The 18,457-nt window shown below is 37.4% G+C and overlaps 1 protein-coding gene across 1 annotated transcript in view; it reads left to right on the top strand.

The window, feature by feature from the left end:
• The window catches only part of LOC110262115 (UDP-glucuronosyltransferase 2B4-like), an 85,407-nt gene that overhangs the window by 11,237 nt on the left and 55,713 nt on the right, over positions 1 to 18,457 (top strand). The gene's annotated exons all lie outside the window — the stretch shown is intronic.

Genomic DNA, 18,457 nt, shown 5'->3' with positions numbered 1-18,457 from the left:
CACTAAACATAGAACTACCATTTGATCCAGCAAGCCCACTGCTGGGCATCTATCCAGAGAAAACCACGAGTCGAAAAGACACAGGTACTCCAATGTTCACTGCAGTGCTATTTACAATAGCCAAGACAGGGAAACAACCTAAATGTCCATCAACAGAGGAGTGGATCAAGAAGATGTGGTACATATGCACAATGGAATATTACTCAGCCATTAAAAGGAACGAAATACTGGCATTTTTAGCAACACGGGTGGACCTAGAAATTAGCATGCTAAGTGAAGTCAGCCATACAGTGAGACACCAACATCAAATGCTTTCACTGACACATAGAATCTGAAAAAAGGACAGACTGAACTTCTTTGCAGAACAGATGCTGACTCACAGACATTGAAAACCTTATCACCTCCAGAGGAGACAGTTTGGGGGCTGGGGGGATGTGCTTGGGCTGTGGGATGGAAACCCTATAAAATTTCTTCTTTGAAAAGATCAACAAAATTGATAAACCCCTAGCCAGACTTATCAAGATAAAAAGTGAGTCCTTAGGGTTTTCTATGTATAGTATCATGTCATCTGCATACAGTGACAGTTTTATCTCTTCTCTTCCTATATGGATGCCTTTTATTTCTTTTGTTTGTCTAATTGCTGTGGCTAGGACTTCCAAAACTATGTTGAAGAGCAGTGGTGAGAGTGGGCATCCCTGTCTTGTTCCCAATTTGAGTGAGAAGGCTTTCAGTTTTTCCCCATTGAGTATTATATTTGCTGTGGGTTGGTGGGAATATAAACTGGTACAGCCACTATGGAGAACAGTTTGGAGATACCTTAGAAATCTATACATAGAACTTCCATATGACCCTGCAATCCCACTCTTGGGCATCTATCCAGACAAAATTCTACTTAAAAGAGACACGTGCACCCACATGTTCATTGCAGCACTATTCACAATAGCCAGGACATGGAAACAACCCAAATATCCATGACAGATGATTGGATTCGGAAGAGGTGGTATATATACACAATGGAATACTACTCAGCCATAAAAAAGAATGACATAATGCCATTTACAGCAACATGGATGGAACTAGAGAATCTCATACTGAGTGAAATGAGCCAGAAAAAGACAAATACCATATGATATCACTTATAACTGGAATCTAATATCCAGCACAAATGAACATCTCCTCAGAAAAGAAAATCATGGACTTGGAGAAGAGACTTGTGGCTGCCTGATGGGAGGGGGAAGGAGTGGGAGGGATCAGGAGCTTGGGCTTCTCAGACACAACTTAGAATAGATTTATAAGGAGATCCTGCTGAGTAGCATTGAGAACTATGTCTAGATACTCATGTTGCAACAGAAGAAAGGGTGGGGGAAAAATGTAATTGTAATGTATACATGTAAGGATAACCTGACCCCCTTGCTGTACAATGGGAAAATAAAAAAAAATTATAAAAAAATAAAATAAAATAAAATAAAAAGTGAGAAGACTCAAATCAATAAAATTATACATGAAAAAGGAGAAGTAACAACGGACATCACAGAAATACAAAGGGTCTTAAGAGACTAATATATGCAACTATATGCCAATAAAATGGAAAACCTAGAAGAAATTGACAAATTCTTAGAAAAGTACAATCTCCCAAGACTAAACCAAGACAAAATAGAAAAGATGAATGGACCCATCACAAGAACTGAAATTGAAACTGTGATTAAAAAACTTCCAATAAACAAAGGTCCAGGACCAGATGGCTTCACAGGTAAATTCTGTCAAACATTTATAGAAGAGCTAACACCTCTCCTTCTGAAACTGTTGTGATGATCATTGTACAACTATAATGTAATAAATTCATTGAGTAATTAAAAAAAAATAAATTAAAAAAAAGATATATGTACCTCAGTGTTCACAGCAGCATGGTATACAATAGCCAAAACATGAGGTAACCCTGTGCCTATTAGCAGACAATTGTCTTAAGAAAAATTGGCATTTGCAGCAACATAAATTGACCTAAATAATATTTTACATAGTGATATAAGTCAGAGAAAGGCAAATACTACACGATATCACATGTTGAATCTAAAAAGCAACAGAAATGAATCTACATGCAAGACAAACTGACACAGACATAGACAATAAATTTATGGTTACCTAACTAGAGAGGGAAAGATCAAATTAAGATTATGGGGGTAGGAGTTCTCCTCATGGCGCAGTGGTTAACGAATCTGACTAGGAACCATGAGGTTGCAGGTACGATCCCTGGCCTTGCTCAGTGGGTTAAGGATTTTGCATTGCCATGAGCTGTGGTGTAGGTCGCAGACGCGGCTGGGATCCCGCATTGCTGTGGTTCTGGTGTATGCCGGCAGCTACAGCTCCCATTAGATCCCTAGGCTGGGAATCTCCATATGCCATGGGTGCGGCCCTAGGAAAGGCAAAAAGATGAAAAAAAAAATAAAGAATATGGGGGTAAAAGACAAAAACTACTATACATAAAATAGTAACAGAGATTTACTATATAACATGGGGACTTACACCCAACATTTTGTAATCAACTATCATGAAATATAATCCACAAAAATACTGAACTTCTTGAGCCCCCACTTCCTGAACAGCAGCATGACACAAAACTAAAAGGACAGATATAAATCCACCAATAGTAATATCAATTCTAAGTGTAAATAAAGTAAAAGTTCAATCAAAAGATAACATATTAGAGATTGTATTTAAAATATTCTATTATTCTACTGAAAAAGACAGTATAAATTCAAAGATACAAATGGACTGAAGTAAAAGATAGAAGAATATATATCATATGAACAGCAACCATAAGAAACCCAGGATGACTATTATATACATATGATATATATTATTACATAAGCCACAGAGACTTGAAACTAAAAATGTTACTAGAGATCAAGAAATATATTTTATAATTCTAAAAGTATGAATCTATATGGAATATATATCAGTTATAAAGATATATGCACTGAACAGCAGATATCAAAATATATGAAGCAAAAGCAGGTCAAAATTAAAAATAGATAATCCAGTATTAATAGTTGGATAATTTATTACCATAAACTTAATAATGGATAGAAAAATTGGGCATAAGATCAACAAGGAAATGGAAGACTGCAATAACACTATAAACCAATTATACCTATGAGACATCTATAGAATAAGTCATTGCAAAACATCAAAATATGAAATCTGTGCAAGTGCACATAACCATTTTCCAAGACAGAATATCAGTAGAGAATTTTAAATGTCTCAATAAATTTAAAATATTCAAATTATACAATGTATGGTCTCTAGCCACAGCAGAATAACAACAAAAAACAGTAACAAAATGAAATTGAGACGTTCACGGATACATGGAAATTATATATTATATTCCAAAAATCAAATGGATCACACACAATAATAAAAGGAAAATTAGAAAATAATTTAAGATAATGGAACAAAAAATATTAAAATGTATGGGAATGCACTATTAAGAGGGACATTTATAACTCTAAATGCCTACATTAAAAAAATATTTCAAATAAGCAGCCTAAATTTATACCTTAATAGCTCAGTCTGGAGAAAGCCAGGTTCCATTTCAAGAAGACCCATGATATTTGATACAGGGCTCCTAAAACCCTTGTAAATTTCTAACTGATAAGAGCACTAGGAGCAACTTTTGTTCTAAAGAGGCAACTCAGGGTGAGATGGCTGCTGAATGGAAGCTGGTCACTAGAAAAAAAAAAAAAGGCATTTAAGAGCTTGGACTCTTCAGCCCAACATTTTGCACACATGCTTCTCTAGAAAGGAGAGTAGGGGCTAAAAAATGAAGTTAATATGGATCATGTCTATGTGCAGAATCCTCCATAATAATCCCCAAAGCCCAGGGATTTCCCTCAGACAGCTTCCAACTTGTAAATAAATCCACATACCAGGAAGGTGATGTCCAACTCCACTGCCCATCTCCACTGAAACAGAATCTGCTGCACTCAGGACCTTCCCAGACCCAGACATGTATTTCTTCTTCTGGCTACTCATATCCTTTAATAAGCTGGTAAATGCAAAGAAGTGTTCCCCTGAATTCTGTGAGCTATTCAACAAATTATCGAATTCAGTGGGGAGGGGATCAAGGGAATCTTCAATCTGTAGCCAAGTCAGACAGAGACTGTGGTAACCAGGGGATTTAGCACTTGTGTTTGGCAGCTGAAGTGGGTGGGGCATGGTCTTGAAGGACAGAGCCCCCAACTTGGGCAGTCTGATGCTATCTCCAGACAGACAGTGTTAGAATTGGGTTAAGTGTAAATTTTAGTACACCAATTGGTGTCACAGAGAACTGCTTGATGTGGCAAAATCCCTACATATCTTGTGACCAGGGGTATCAGAAGTATTGTGAGTGTGGTAGTATTGTGATAGTAAAGAAGAAACACAGGAGGAAGACTGGAGTGTTTTCTCTCCACCGTTATGAGGCTGGAAGTCAATTCAAGGAATAAAACTGAACATTTTACAAATATGTGGAAATTAAACAACATGCTACTAACCCACTAAAGGGTCAAAGAGAAATTAAAGGGAAATCAAAAATACCATGAGACAACTGAAAATACAAATGAAAATGCATAAGAAAACAAGAGTCACAGGAAAAGAAGTTCTAAGAAAAAAGTTCATAGGGATGAACATCTACATTACGTAAAGAGAAAGATATAACATTAAAAAAAACCTTTACAACTCAAGGAATAAAAGAACAAATTATACCCACGTTAGCAGGAGAAAGGAAATAAAGATCAGAGCAGAAATACATTCAATAGAGTCTAAAAGGATGATGAGAAAGATCAAGAAAACCAAGAGCTGTTGTTTTGAAAAGATACATAAAATAGACAAACATTTACTTAAACTTACCAAGAAAAGGAGAGAGTGGACACAAATAAATACAATTAGAAATTAAAGAGGAGACATTACAACGAACACCACACAAAGGATCATAAGATAATATTATAAACAATTATAATACCAACAAATTGGGCAAACTGGGAGAAATCAATAAATTCTTAGAAACATACAAACTACCAAGGCTAAGTCACGAAGAATAAAAAGTTTAAACTGACCAATTACCAGAAAGAAAATTAAATTAACAATCAAACCTCTCAACAAATGAAACTCCAGGATCATATGACTTCACTGGTGAATTCTAACCAACATTTAAAGAATTGATAATAATCATTGTCTTTTTTTTTTTATTACACTGTACTATTTAATCGAACTTTGCTTAGAATAGAACTCAAATGTTCTCACGAAAACAAACAAAACTAGATAGTGAGGTAATGGATGTGCTAATTAGATGGGAGAATCCTTTCACAACATATATGTATATAAAGCTGCCATGATGGACACTTCAAATATCTCACACATTTATATATCAATTATACCTCAATAAAGCTGAAAGAATTTTGGTTTGGATGGTAAGTCATATGGTTGACAAACCTGAGATATCTTCCTTCATCTGACCCCTTTATTACATTTCTGACATGAGCATCTACCACATTCCCCTTTTTATGTACAGTCAAACCAACCTTCTTTTTACTGCACAATACTTCAAGTCTGTTTCCATTTCAGTACCTTCATACTTGCTCCCTGTAATATTCAGCAAACATATCTTCGAGTGTCACTTTAGGACAATATTCTCTGACTGCCCAATCTAATATATCCCCTCTTCCAATATCCTGTCTAAGGACATATTTTTCTTCATTACACTTATAAATTGTAATTATTTTTGTTTATTTTCTTAATTATTTTCTGATTCCTCATTAGACCAAAAATCCTATAAGCAGGGTAGGGCAATAACATTTTTTGGCTCACTCAAATATACCCATTGCTAACCTGTTTTTCTAAAACTCTATTTCACCTCCAGTTTTTGTTTTATTGCTCTTTGATGATAATAATCCTTCTTAAATTCATCCAAAAAGGAGAAGGGAAGGGAGAAGTTCCAACTTATTTTGTAAGGCCAGCACTACCAAAACTAAACAAGGACACTACAAAAACAAACAAACAAGCAAAAGACCAATATCCCTGATGAATACAGATGCAAAATTTTTCAACAGGAGTTTCCCTTGTGGCTCAGTGGTAATGAACCTGACTAGTATTCAAGAGGATGCAGATTCGATCCCTGGCCCCACTCAGAAAGTTAAGGATCCGTCGTTGCCTTGATCTGTCCTGTACACTGCAGACTCGGCTCATATCTGGCATTGCTGTGGCTGTAGTGTAGGTCATCAGCTATAGCTCCGATTTGAACCCTAGCCTGGGAACCTCCCTATGCCTCAGGTGTGGCACTAAAATAAGTAAGTAAGTAAATAAATAAATATCATAGTTATCTCAAGAAAGCAGTTGACAAAAGTCAATATCCATTCATGACAAAAACTCTCAATAGAGCAGGTAAAGTGGCAACAAACCTCAATGTAATATTATAAGCCCATAGTTAACATCACACCTAGTGATGAAAAGCTGAAAACTTATCCTCAGTAACAAGAGAAGGATGCCTGCTCTTGTCACTTTTATTCAGCATAATACTGGAAGTCCTTCTCAGTGCATTTGGCAAGACAAAGAAATTAAATCTTCCAAAGTGGAAAGGAAGAAGTAAAACGATTGCTATTTGCAGGTGACATAATACTATAGAGAGAAAACCATGAAGACCCCAATTAAAAAAAAAACTGTCAGAAATAAAAAAGGAATTCAGTAAAGTTGCAGTATACATAATAAATACTAAAAAATTAGCTTCATTTATATAAATAAGCATTGACCATCAGAAAGAGAGTATAAAAAATCAATACCATTTACAATTACATCCAAAGAAAGATAAAATACTTATAATTACATTTAAGGAGGAGAAAGGGCTGTACACTGAAAACTGCAAGACACTGACGAAAGAAACTGAAGAACACTAATAAATAGGAAGATATTTCATGTTTATAGATTGGAAAAATTAATACTGTTGAAATGTCCATGCTAACCAAAGCCAATTACAGATTCAATATAATCTTATCTAAGTTCCAGTGGCATTTTTCATAGAAATGAAACAACCCTAAAATCTGTGTGAAAGTGCAGAAGACGCCACCTAGGGAAAGCAATCTTGAGAAAGAACTGCAAAGCTGGAAGCATCACACTTCCTCATTTCAATTCATATTACAAAGTAAGCAAAACAGCATGATACTGGAATAAAAAAGAAAAACAGATCAATGAAACAGAATCAAAAGCTAGAAATAAGCTCTCATATATGGTCAATTAACTTATAACAAAGAAGATAGGAAAATACAATGAGGACAAGACAGTCTCTTCAATAAATGATGCTGGGAAAACTGGACAGCCTCATCCAAAATAAGGAAACTGTATCCCTTTCTTAAACCACACACAAAAATTAACTTTAAATGGATTAAATAATCAGATGTGAGAGCTAAAACATAAATTTTTCAGAACAAAATATAGAGGGGTAGCTCCTAAACATTGGTTTTAATAGTGATTTATTTGATGAGGCATAACAAGAAAGACAAAAAAAAAAAAAAGAAAGAAAGAAAGAAAGAAACAAGTGGGACTAAACAAACTAAAAAGCTTCTGCATAGCCAAGGAAATTATCAACAAAAACAAAATGCTATCTACAGAATGAGAGATAATATTTGCTAATTATATATCAATGAAGAGTTCATATCCAAAATATGAAGAACTTGCATAGCTCAATAATAATAAACAATCCAATTTTTAAAATGGGCAGAGGAACTGAACAGACATTTTTCCAAAGAAGACACACAAATGGCCAACAAATATAAGAAAAGGTGCTCAACATCACAATTGTATGGGAAAGGAAAAATAAAAACAAACATAAATTATAGCTATATGATGTAAACTAAAATCTCGGTAATCATTTTGTGATCCATACATATATCAAATTACTATTTAAAGGAAAACCAGAAACTAGAAAAAAGAAGAACAAGTTAAATTCAAAGCATGGAGAAGGAAGGAAATAATAAAGAGCTAAGATACCAAAAGCAGAAACTAAACAATAAAGGAAGGAACAAAACTAAAATTTGTTTCTTTGAAAAACATTTGGTTCTTTCAAAATCTGACAATATAAATCTAGCTAATGGACACTCAAAAAAAAGAGAAGCCTCACATTTCTAAAATTAGAATATCATTATTACCAACCTTGGAAAAATAAAAAGGATTGCAAGAGAATACAAACAGCAATTGTATGTCAACAAAGGTGATAGCTAGAGGAAATGGATAAAACATTAGAAAAACATGAATTAAGACACAGACCGAGAAGCAACGGACAATGTGAACAGACATACAACAAAAAAAAAAGTGATTTACTTATAATTAAAAAAATTTTTCCACAAAGGAAAATTCAAGCCCAGATGGATTTACCAATTGATTCTACCAAAAATGTATGGAGGGAGTTCCCATTATGGCTCAGTGGAAACGAATCTGGCTAGTACCCATGAGGACACAGGTTCGATCCCTGGCCCCACTCAGTGGGTTAAGGATCCTGTGTTGCCATGAGTTGTGTAGGCCAGCGGCTACAGTTCTGATTCGACCCCTAGCCTGGGAACCTCCATGTGCTGTGAGTGTGGTCCTAAAAAGACAAAAAAAAAAAAGTATGGAGAAAAATTAACATCAATTCGTTAAATGAAATCATCCAAAAATTCCAAGGGAAGAAAACACATTCAATAAGCCATGTCAGGGTGCTCCAAACTAGATGTCAGAACAGAAGGATATGGAGCTCACCTCCTCCCAAAGATACATCAAATATACATCTGCATGTGGAACAATTTTCATAGAATGCCTACTGAATGCTGGCCGAAAATCTCAGACCTCCAGAAATACAAGCAAAATCTCCATGTAACTAGACAGGGAAGGAGGGAGTTAGGACCGGTGCCCCTGGAAGGAGCTGTGAAAGAGGAAAGGTTCAGGCACCCTGGGAGGCCCCCCACTGACAAGCAGGTGGGGAGGTCAGCCAGAACAGAAAGGGAGAGTCAGAGACTCTGAGGAGAGCTCAGCAGAGTGCAGAACAGAGAGGGCCCGGCACAGAGGATGCTGGCTACTTCCCTGTAGTCCCCGGCCTGAGATGCCCTCCCGCTGGAACCTGCAGGTGCTGGGTGCAGAACCTCAGGCTTCAGAAGACAGCCCCAGGGAAAGGACCAGGGCTGGTTACATGGAGACAGCCTGAGGGGCTAGACTGTGGGGTGTGTGGGAAAGAGGCCTGGCCCACAGAGAAGAAAAGGGCCATCGTTAAGCAGCATGTGAAGGGAGGAGTGGAACCTCCACAGCAGCCTCCTTCTAGGCCCACCTCTACAAGCTTGGGGAGTGTGCAAATGCCAGCCCCAGTGGGTTCCCACATGTGGAGGTGGGGCTGAGAGCAAAGCTCTCTCCACACAGCTGTGGGACCTATGCCACCACCATCAGCTTTGGGAACTCAGTGCTTGTGAGACATCTGAATGGATAACAGGTTCTCCTGTGGCAGGGAAGCTTCTGGCCTTTGAGGCGGTGGGCTTTGTGGGCATGCAAACTCAGAGGAGGAGCTGGGATCTGGGCTGCTTCCATAGCTCCCACAACAGACACAGGTGCAAGACTCTTGTAGTGCTGGTCTCGGACTTCATTGGATTGGCACCTTCATCTCTGTGCTGGTAGCTTTGTGAACATAGCATCTGAGGGACACCAGGGCCAATTGCCTGCATTTGCACAGCAGAGGCGGGGCCAAGAAGAATGCCAAGACTGTACATTATGAGTGGCACAATAGATGAGAGGTGACACCACAGAGCACACTCCCCATTGGGCAGCTCCAGCAGAGGAAAATTCAGTGGCTCCTCTCCCAGTGGGAGCATTCCAGTCTGGCCTACCCCACATTTGGGGTTAGAAACAGATCTGGGGGCTTCTATCCCAACAGTTGGGGAGCAGACCCTGCCCCTGACAGGGCTGTGACAACCAAGGAGCAAAGAAGAAGCCCTGTTCAACATCCAGTGCAGACTCTAGTCACCACAACAACCAATTACACCCCCTACCGAGACGATAATGGCCAGCACAGGCTGAGGAGAGAAGTGGCAGGCATCCATACTGAAAAGAGCCCTCACACCAAAAATATTAAACCCTCGCAAGATACACAGGGATGCTCCCACTTAAAAATAGTACAAGACAACAGTAGATAATTATTTCACTTAAACTTATAGAGTAAGAGAGATATAAGTAAAATGAAGCAGACGAATCACTCCCAATTAAAAGATCAAGAGAATTCCCCCAAAGGAATAAACAATGAAACAGACTTATTCATTCTAATTGATATTAACTTCAAAAGGAGATAATAAAAATATTGACGATATTAAGAAGGGCTATCAATAGGAATGTGGCTTACTGCGAAAAGGAACTAGAAACTAAAAGAGAAGCCAAGAAATATTAGAAAACTCATTTGCTGAGATAATAAGACATGATAATGAAACCAAACAATGACTTCACAAGAAAAGTACAGATCAATATCTCCATGGGTATACAGAAAAATCCTCAACCAAAAGCTGACAAATCAAATATTTAACCATATACCAGTAATTACACACATAATCATGTGAAGTTAATCACAAAAATGTAGAGTTACTTTAACATCTGATAAATCAATACATATGTAACTCATATTACGTAGAATAAAGAGCAAAAACTACATAATCATCTCAATAAGCACAGACAAATTCATTGTTAGTATTTTACAAAATCCAACAGATTTTGTAAAATATGAGTACTCAAACTAGGAATAGAAGTGAATTTCCTCAAACTGAAAAGGACATTTGCAAAAAGCCCACAGCTAACATCATACTCAATGGTGAGAGGCTAAATGTTTTCTATCTCAGATAGAAAAAAAAAAGGGACCCCTTTTTTTTTTCACTTCTTTTCAACATAGTATGTAGGTAATAGCAAGGCATTAGGCAAGAATATGAAATAAAATGAATCCCTATTTGAAAAGAAGTAAAACTCTCTCTCTTGACATGACATGATCTTATGTAGACTTTTTTCTCCTGATGCGGTCTAAATTCCCTCTTTGTCCTTGATTTCTGAGACCTTGGATGTAATGTTTTGCAGTAAAAATCTCTTTGGGTTGAATATATTTGGGGACATTTGACCTTCATGTACTTGGATGGTGACGTCTTCAGATTTGAGAAATTTTTACCCATTAACTTCTATTTTCTTTCTTGGCTGTACTCATGACATATGCATGTTCCAGGACCAGGAACTGAATCCGAGCCAGAGCTGTGACCTATGCCACAGCTACAAAAACACTGTATCCTTAACTCAGTGTTGGCCAGGGATCAAACCAGCACCTCCTTGGAGACAAGCTGGATCATTAACCCACTGTACCACAGCAGGATCTCTCATTAATTTTTTTAAATGTTTTCTCTATTCCTCTCTATTCTCTTAATGGAATCCTCATGATATGAATATTGTATTCTTGATAGTGTCCCACACTTCACAGAGGTTTTCTTCATTCTTTTTCGTTATTATTTCTTTTTTCCTCTAAGTGAATAGTATGAAGAAATATATCCTTAAGTTTGCAGATTCTTTCTTCTGTTTGGTTGAGCCTGTCAAAGCTCTCTATTGCATTTTATCTCATTCACTGTATTCTTCAGCTCCAGAATTTCTGTTTAGTTATTTTATAAATCCTTTCTCATTTTTCAACTTTTTATTTTGTTCATGAATTGTTTTTAGTGAATTTGTTGAATTGTATATATCCTCTTAAATCTCACTGAACTTCCTTACATAATTACTTGGTTCTCCAGCAACTTGTAGATCTTCATTTCTCTGGAGTCAGTTATAAAAATCATTGTGTTCCCTTGGTGATGTCATGTTTCCTTCTTTTTAAAATATTTCTGCTGGGTTTTGTTGAAGATGTGCACTGGAGATAGCTGCCACCTTTTCCAGCCTTTATGAACTCACTTCTTTGAGGAAATACTTTCATTTGAAACTGGCTTTGAGGACATTGGATGAGTGGGGTGTAATATCTTTTTCCTGGATATGCATGGCAATTTAATCCATGTGAATCCCCATCAGCATAGATCAACATCTGTGAAGACTGTAGGGGTCCTTGGTGATGAAAGTTGTAGAGGTCCTGCTGGTGACAGTGATGGCTAGGTCTACCGGGGCCCTTGACAATGAAGTTTCTGGAGACCTACTGCTTGGATTCTCCTTTCTGGCCCATGGCAGAGAAGTGTAATTGAGGAGATCCCTCTTGGGACCAGATCCAGCATACTGGCACTCAGAGTGGCAGTGAAGCTAAGGTCCTGGGATTTGGCTCACATGGAACTACTATAGTGCCTTGACCCTGAGGTGCAGGTGTACTTCCTAGAGCAGTGGTGCCAGTGTCTAAGGCGCAAGCATATGCAGAATCCCCATGGATGTGAGGTCTGTGTCTGTGGTTTGCCTCAGTGACAGGTGGGATGGGTGGGGAGCACTCAACAGTGGTACAGCCCCTGAGAATACAGCATACAGCAGTGGCTTAGGCTCAGGGGGAAGGGTGTTATAGCAGCACAGCATGTGGATGGTGATTCACAGTTCCAACCCTGGGGAAGTCACAGAGCAGTTGCATGTTCCCAGTGATGGCCTATTAAAGCCACATGTCAGGAATAGGGGGTAGTGTGCATAGAAGCAGCAGTGTGGCTCTGATAATGGCAGGTCAAAGTCCTGATATAAGATCCAGGGTGTGGTACAGAATGGCAGCACTGTGCGAGTGGCAGTGATAGGTTAAAGCTGTGACTCAGGACCAAGGGTGGGATGTAGAGAAGAAGCTCAGCCTTGGTATTAGCCAGTCAAAATCACAACTAGGAATACTGAGTGAGATACAAAGCAAGAGCAGCATGGTCCCAGTGTGACAGGACAAAGAATATAGGATCTGGGGGCAGGGCACAGAGCAATAGCTCCGGTCCCACAGATGGTAAGTTTCTGTGGCTTTCCAATCAGGGACAGTGGGGCACAGGAGTCATGGGGCTCCAGGGCCAGGCCTTACCAGAGCAACAGCTCCAGCCTTAGGAAAGAAAGAATCAGGGACTCTAGGCAGCTCCGTCATCTGGAATCAGTGTTGGTGAAAAGTGTGGAAGTCCTAAGCAGCAAAAGCTGAAAACATCTATGGTAGTCAGGCTTGCTGAGGTTTTCCTGCTCTCCTGATGCCTGTGTGGTAAAATTTTCTGAGGGATCCCTGCTGGTGCCAAGTTCCTCTGAACTGGAGGATGGAGTGAGGTAGGTAAAATTTCCCTATGCTTTTCTACATGGCCATCCTCAGTTGCTGCACTCTGCAGGGTTCCTGGAGCTTCTTCATTGTAGTCCAGTGTTCGCTCAAGATAATTTTCATTAGTCTGTAGTTGTGCATTTATTGTTTTGTTGTTTTTGTGGGCGATACAAGTATGCAGACCTCCTAACCTTCCATCTTGCTTATGTCACCTTATTTCTAATTATGTGTCAAAGAGACTACAGATACAAGAGACTCTTACTTGCCATTGTTGTTAGATGAGGCTTACCTCTTACAAAATGTTTGACTTGCATGTGCAAAGACATTGACTTAGGTGATAGCATTGACAAAACAATATTAAACACTCTGTATAGTGCTGAATTGGTCTATACTTTGCCCTTTCATCTGCCTTCCACAGCTGCTGACTCTTCATGGAATGTATTTACTTGAGGTATAGGAGTTACATTTTAACTTCCTGATTGATTTTTCCTTGGATATAAGCCCGAGCAATGGCAAAACCATAGAGAACCCCAAACAATCCTAAAGTCAACAGAAGAAAGGAAATCATAAAGATTAGAGAGAAAATCAATAAAACTAAAAAACAATAGAAAAAATAAAAATAAACACTGATTCCTTTAAAAGATAAACAAAATTAACAAACCTCTGGCCACACTCACCAAGAAAAAGAGAGAGAGAGAACCTAAATAAAATAAGAAATGAAAAAGGAGAGATCTCAATGGATACTGCAAAAATAAAAAAAAAAAAAAAACATGAGAATACTATGAACAATTATATGCCAACAAATTTGGCAACCTAGAAGAAATGGACAAATTTCTAGAAACATACAACCCATCAAAATTGAATCAAGATGAAATAGATAATTTGAACAGACTGATCATTAGAAATGAATTTGAATATGTAATAAAAACACTCCCTACAAACAAAAGTCTAGGACAAGATGACTTCACAAATGAATTCTACCAAACATACAAAGAAGAACATACACCCATCCTTCTTAACATTTTCCAAAAGATTGGAGAAGAAGGAACACTCCTAGAGACATTCTATACAGTCGCTGTCATCTTAATACCAAAGCCAGACAAAGATACTACCCAAAAAGAAAATTATAGGCCAGTATCTTTGATGAATATAGATGTAAAAATTCTCAACAATATTTTAGCCAACTGAATCCAACAACTCATAAAAAAGATCAAACACCACAATCAACTGTATGACCTGGGATTCATTCCAGGTTCACAAGGATGGTTCAATATATGTAAATTAATCAATCTCATACACCACAACAAAAGAAAGAAAAGTCAAAAACCACATAATCATCTCAATAGATGTAGAAAAAGCATTTGACAAAATCCAACACCCATTCACGATAAAAATTCTTAGCAAAGTGGGTATAGAGGGAACATAATAAAAGCCATTAATGACAAACCCACAACCAATAAAATACTCAATGGAGAAAAGCTTAAAGCCTTCCCACTAAAATCTGGAATAAGACAAGGATGCCCACTCTCATTACTTTTACGCAACATAGTATTGGAAGTCCTAGCCACAGGAATCAGACAAACAAAAGAAATAAACAGTATCCAAATTGGAAGAAAATAGGTAAAATTGTCACTTCATGCAAGTTACATGATACTATATAGAAAACCCCAAGGACTCCACACAAAAACTGCTCAAACTAATCAACAAATTCAGCGAAGTAGCAGGATACAAGATTAACATTCAGAAATCAGTTGCATGTCTGTATACTAACAACGATATATTAGAAAAGGAATATAACAACAATACCTTTTAAAATTGCACCCAAAAAATTAAATACCTAATAATAAACCTGACAAAGGAAGTGAAGACTTATAAACTGAGAAATATAAAATACTAAATGAGGAAAGTAAAAGGATTGAAAGAAACGGAAAGATATCCCATGATATTGGATCATAAAAATTAATAGGCTACACTCTATTATCTAAATATTATAGTTTCTAATAAACACTTGAAAGACATATAAAGAAATAGGAAAATGTGATCTACCTGGGAAAAAGGCAAGCAATAGAAATAAAAGTTTGCCTTTCTTACAGAAAATGACTTTTTATAGAGTATGTCATTCTCATAAATATTTGTCCACTATTAAGTTACTTTATTTACCTTTTGTGGAATCTGGGCAAGGGCTGATACAATCATATTGGCTCTTTCTTCCATCACATTAGTGACCATTGGCCCCAAAGAAAACACTACAATACTATTTTCTACAGAGTTCTGGACAAACATTTCCATTTCCTGTGAAAAAATTTCATAGGGTAGAGGTTCCATGATGAAAGAGGCACTATTTAAAAAAAAAAAGTTACTATTGTTAAAATGCCATACTGCCCAAAGAAATCTACAGATTCAAAAAAGTGCAATATCATAGAAAATTTATTGAAAGGATTGCTATATATGAGTAAAGATAAAGTCTGATATCACCTGGAATTATTAGAGTAGTGCTATTTTTCAATAATGTGGTAAACTACACAGAACATAAAATTTACCATTTCAACTACTAAGGTTATAGATAGTTCACTAGTGTTCAGTATATTATATACAATTATATATTAACAGGGAAAATTTTCAAATTCGCTATAATAAATGGGCTCAGTGACCCAAAGAAAACTATCAAGAAGACAAAACCCTTGAATAAATTAGAGAAACTAAAATAAAAAATACAAATGATCATAAAAGAATAGTGTGAATCATTATATTCCAACAAACAACAACTTAGAATAAATGGATAAATTCCTGGAAGAACACAACCTACCTTAAGGAAACCCTACTTAAAGAAGTAACAAATGGTATAACAACAATGCCCCATCTGATAGAGTCTATAAATAAGAGATAGAACTCGTATTTTACAAAAGCAGCAAATGGAAATTTTGGAGTTGATAATTTCAGTATCTAAATTGAAAAATTCACTAGAAGCAGTCAACAGTAGAGTGGAATAACACGAAAAATCCTGAAAACTTGAGGCTAGATCATTAAGGTAATATAATCCAAAGAACAGACATTAGAAAAAATAAAGAAAAGTGAACCAAGGTTTAGAGAATGGTGGAATATAATAATCACACTAACATAAAAAAAAAATGAGAGTGTTTGAAGAAAAAGGAGCAGAGCAAAATATTTGGAAAAATAATGCCTGAAAACATCTCAAATATGATTAATCTAAACATCTCAATTGTTCACTCAATTCCAAGTAAAAAATAAACATAGGACAGCCATACACAGACACTAGTGAAATGTTGTAACCTAATGACAAAAAATCTTAAAGCACTAAAAGAATAACTCTACTTGTATCTCATCAGAAATAATGGATACTATGCGACAGTGGGATGACATATTCAAGGTGCTGAAAGACAAAACTGTCAACCAAAAATTCTATATCCAAAAAACTATCTTTAAAGAATGAGGGCAAAATATAGATATTCCTCTCCCCAACTCCCTCCAAAATAATTAATTGCTAGGAGATCTGCCTTACAGGAAAAAAATGAAGAAAGGTCCTCAAGCTGAGGAAAGTAAATCCAGACTGCATCCTAATCACCATGGTATTCCAAAGAGCACTGGTAAAGAAAATAAAGTAATTATTTAAGACAGTATAAGTGGGGGGAGGGAGTGGGATGGGCTGGGAATTCGAGGTTAATAGATGCAAACCTCCTTTGAAATGGATAAGCAATGAGATCCTGCTGTATAGCACTGAGAACTACATTTAGTCACTTATGATGGAGCAGGATAAAGCAAGAAAAAGAATGTATACATATATATGTGACTGGGTCACCTTGCTATACAGTAGAAAATTGATAGAACACTATAAACCAGGTATGATGGAAAGAATAAAAATCATTTTTTAAAAAGTCAGTATAAGTGGTTCTTTTCCTTTCTTAATAAATATAAAAAGCAAGCATATAAAACATGTACATATATATAGCTATATTGTTAGGCATATGACATAAGTTAATATATTAGGGCTTTGGGAGTGGGAGATGCAGGATTGGTACAGGCCCTGAGGTGACAGGGTTCAACAGTGGCTTATTCCCAGGGGTCAGGGTCCTGAAGTAGTTATGCCCAGAGATCATGGGTCAAGATTCCAGCTCTGGCCCCAGGGGAAGTCACAGAAGAGCAGCAACACATTCCCAGTAATGACCTGTTAAAGTGACATGTAAGGACCCATGGGATGGAAGGCAGAAAAACAGTGGCATGGCCTTGGTAATGGTAGGTCAAAGTCTCCCAGAGTGAGGCAGAGAGTATCGGCATCGCAGCCCCAGTAATAGGCAATAACTTTGGTCCCAGGGATGGTGTGTAGAACAACAGCTGCTCAGTCTAGACAATAGCCAGTCAAAAGCACAACAGAAATACAGAGTGAGGTGCAAAGCAATAGCAGCATGGCACCAGTTCTGGCAGGAAAAAGCACTGACCTAGAACCTGGTGAAGAAACACACAGCATAGTTGGCAAGGCACTGTGGCCACTCAATCAGGGAAAGCAATGTATAGGAGTGATGGGCCCAGGTCAGATCTCATCATAGCAACATTTACAGCATCGTTACACACAGAAGCAGGGACTCTGGGCAGTTCTGTCAAATGGAATCAGTGTTGGTGAAAACCGGAAATGCTCGGTAGCCAAGACTGCAAATGTCTATGGTGGTGAGGCTTGCTGGAGTAGCCTGCTCTACTTTTCCTGGTGAGGTGAATCTAATCAAAGGGATCCCTGCTGGTGGGGGGTCCAAGTCACACACATATATACATTTTTTTCTCCATCTTACATCATGATCTATCCCAAGAGGACGGTTATAGTTCTCTGTGCTGTACAGTAGCACCTAATTGCTTATCCATTCTAAATGGAATAGTTTGAATCTACCAACCCCAGTCTATCCCACTTCTTTCCCGCTTTCCTTTGGCAACCACAAGTCTGTTCTCTATGTCCATGAGTCTGTTCCTGTTTTGTAGATAAATTCATTGTGCCATATTTTAGATTTCATATGTAAGTGATATCATATGGCGTTTGTCTTTCTCTTTCTGACTTACTTCACTAAGCATAAGAATCTCTAGCTGCATCCATGTTGCTGTAAATGGCATTATTTCATTCTTATTATGGCTGAGTAGTATTCCATTGTGTATATGTACTAAATCTTAATCCACTCATCTACTGAGGAACATTTAGGTTTTTTCCATGTCTTGGCTACTGTGAAT

This window comes from Sus scrofa, chromosome 8 (genome assembly GCF_000003025.6).
Source record: "Sus scrofa isolate TJ Tabasco breed Duroc chromosome 8, Sscrofa11.1, whole genome shotgun sequence".
Taxonomy (NCBI): Eukaryota; Metazoa; Chordata; class Mammalia; order Artiodactyla; family Suidae; genus Sus; species Sus scrofa.
The sequence above is the reverse complement of the archived record's forward strand: the minus strand, read 5'-3'. Positions and strand labels throughout refer to the sequence as shown.